The sequence below is a fragment of the Amia ocellicauda genome (genome assembly GCF_036373705.1).
Source record: "Amia ocellicauda isolate fAmiCal2 chromosome 11 unlocalized genomic scaffold, fAmiCal2.hap1 SUPER_11_unloc_6, whole genome shotgun sequence".
NCBI lineage: Eukaryota > Metazoa > Chordata > Actinopteri > Amiiformes > Amiidae > Amia > Amia ocellicauda.
The window spans coordinates 361195-364531 of NW_027102664.1; the positions used below are offsets into that span (position 1 = coordinate 361195).

General features: G+C 44.9%; 1 non-coding gene across 1 annotated transcript; it reads left to right on the top strand.

The window, feature by feature from the left end:
• The first annotated feature begins 309 nt into the window (after positions 1 to 309).
• Positions 310 to 382, top strand: trnav-cac (transfer RNA valine (anticodon CAC)). Its single transcript has one exon. It is a non-coding gene; the product is annotated as a tRNA-Val (tRNA).
• Positions 383 to 3337: the final 2955 nt, after the last annotated feature.

Below are 3337 nucleotides of genomic sequence, written 5' to 3' on the forward strand. Positions count from 1 at the left end.
AGATTGTGAAATACTCAGACCAGCCCGTCTGGCACCAACAACCATGCCACGCTCAAAATTGCTTAAATCACCTTTCTTTCCCATTCAGACTTTCAGTTTGGAGTTCAGGAGATTGTCTTGACCAGGACCACACCCCTAAATGCATTGAAGCAACTGCCATATGATTGGTTGGTTATTGAACAGGTGTTCCTAATAATCCTTTAGGTGAGTGTAGAAACCTTTATCTCACAGGCTGGCCCACGGGAAACGCCTGTGCGCGTTTTACCAGCCGGCTTCGATGGGAGCCATTCGAAACACCAGGGCAGGTCGGTTTCCGTAGTGTAGTGGCTATCACGTTCGCCTCACACGCGAAAGGTCCCTGGTTCGAAACCGGGCGGAAACAACCCGCGGTGCATGCGTGCTAGTGCACACAGTGCTGACCACAAGTGAAGGTCTGAAGACTTTGTACTTGACGACCGCTGTAAATGGTTTCTTGACAGTTGTTGAGCAGAAAGTTATTGATCTTCCGAGGGAAAGGTCTGAAATCCGGGGGGTTTGCATAGGAATCAAAAAATTCACCACGGTGGTCCTCCCTTAGATAAATAGCCAGCCAATGTTCTCCGGGCATATTTTTAGGGTGTGTGTTGATTATGTACATTGCAGGTAAATTCTTGATCTTAAATTTAGGCAGCTGATCGCAGGCGTAGACTCCTTGAAACAGTTTCCGTGAGCCGGCCAGGGCATTCATGATGTGGTTGAGCTCTCTGGTGTTCATTTTAATAATAATCATACGGAACGTTTCTCCTCTGATTCACCTCAATAATGTTGTCAAACACAGCATACACGACCATATTTACAGTGTGTGGTAGAGGCTGCTTGAAACGCATCTCCAAACGCATATTGCCCGTCTTCATCAGTGAAATATGTTGTCCACACTCTTCGTCAGGGGTCAGGTTGAAACCATACAGGGTGTAACCGCTGCAGTATTCCCGGCGATCGATCAGCAGAGTTTGATCCTTGAGATGGCGACCCGTAGCCAGTACTAGACTGTAATATTCACGAACCGCATTGCCGTTTTCAAAGTCAGGTTGAAAAGGTCTGGATGGAACCTGCACACCATCGACGTACAATGCTATAAATTCCGCGTTATAATGTTTAAAGTTAAAGGTGTTCTTGTTGTAAACCCCGGTAAATGCATCATTATCCACGAGACCTATAATAACCTGTTTTGGGAGCTGTCCTAGAAACAGATTTTCCTGGTTCATCACCCGTGTCCCTGCGGGGATACTGTGGACTTTCATATAGACTCTTTCGATCGGGTACTTGGCGTTTGCCGTCACTAACGCCAGCGCGTGTCCTAGTTTAACCGCCGGGGAGACGGACACTTATTTCACAAACAGCGAGGCCGATAATATGGTCAGTTTATATTTTTCCGTATCAGGGGTCATCAGACAAAAAGCACTTTTACTACGGATCATTTTAATTTTAATGTCTACCCCGTTGAGCATGAGTTTTTCTTGGAAAAATATGTCTGCATGGATATGCCCCATTAGCTCAAAGGTCCTCCCTTCTGTTGAAGAGGCCGATCTTTTTTGCAAACCCTTATTGAGTCCCTCTGGATCCTTGTCGTCCATAGCTTCCGGGATGTCTTTGAAGAGAAGGCCGGGGCTGAACTGTTTGCTTAGGGTCTCCTCACTATAATTAAGGATACACTCCATCATGACTCTATAGGGGTAAGTATTGCTGCTTTGACTAATGAGCCGATCTCCCAGGGTCACATCCACCTGTGAAAACATGGTGGCCACCGGGTAATTGATTAATTGATGACCCCAGCGTTGGCCGTCTTCTCGATTGCATCGCCATCCTAATCAGTCACTTTACAGTTCATTAAAATAAATGTGTTATTCAAATCAATATAATCCTCGCCATTGCCAGCTATAAAAAACTCCAGAGGGGCCGTGTCTGAAATTGCAGAAAGAGGGGGAATCTCTACATATATGATCTTATCTATACTCGTTTGAGTGTATGGAACTGTAAACAGATCCAGTTCTGATTTGACGCATTCTTCCGATAGACTGTTGACAAAAGACATGTTTAAAAGATGTATCCTGAGGCTCTATTTTTCTTTCTTTGAGACTTTCTTTTTGCAGGTTTTTTCTTGTGCTGCTTCCTTCTCCGAGTGTTTCCACGATATGTTGGAGAATGAGAGATTCTTCGTTTTTTGTTAGCCACGGATCTTCGTCGCCCTGGTGGACACATGCTGTTTCTTCTTTTACCCCCCCTCCTCGCCATTACCATGAGACCCGAACCCTCCTGATGCTCATGGCTAGCTGCCCGGTTCATAACATTGGTGAACACGTCACTAACAATATTTTTAGCCGCTGATTTCAAGTGGGGTCTGGCTATAGCAAAGCCTCTCTTAAGCAGGGGTACGGCCATTCTAAAGAGACCATGAAAGAGTCCTCCTAGACCGGCGCCATACATTGTGGGGGCTCCTACAAAACCGGGCAAGCCGTTCCCGGCTTGCATCTTGTAATAATCCACATAGGCGCTAGGATCTACATAACCCCTCGAGGTAGCCATTTTAATAATGTACAAACTGTTTCAGGGGTCGAAAATGTAGTTTGACAATAACTTTACTGAAGCGGAAGGGTACGTTGATATTCTGATCCGATTTTACTTCGATCGTGATGTTGTCAAATTGGGTCTTTGAGACTGGTACGTAGTGTGGCTTGTCATAAGTAATTGTGACCATGTCATTGCTTTTACCTTTAATAAGTACATTTCTCAAAAGGGGGACATAACTATCCCCGACCCTCTGGTGGGTTATGATATCCGTATACACATAAAGAGTGTAAAAGCCGCCCCACCACTTCTGAGAACCTGCTCTCTGTGTCAGAATAGATCCCAAATATACGCCCCAGTTGGCCGCTGGTTTGAATGCTAATACCTGGTTTTGACACCTTGTACACTCTGTTTTTAATAGGGTTGTAATATAGCTTGATGTTGGGGGTGCCTTCTGAGAACTGTTTATGCATCTCATCTAATATTTTATCCACATTGTCATAATAACCTCCTTGTATCGTGAATGTCCATTGACTCTTTTTAACATCATCAAAAATGGCGAAGGTGGCATCCTTATCTTGTAAAACAGCCCAAGTGTAAGGATACTGTATTTCCGCCAACCCCACTTCCCACGACCCCCTTAGATCTATAGATTTTCCAAATTGTACCGTGTAACTGGATATTTCATTTTTAGGGTATATATCGAGAGAGGCGTTACTGGGTAGAGTCACGTAGAAGCCTCCTGATTCCATCTTGAGTATCGAAAGTAATGCCCACAACACACCCGCGGGCA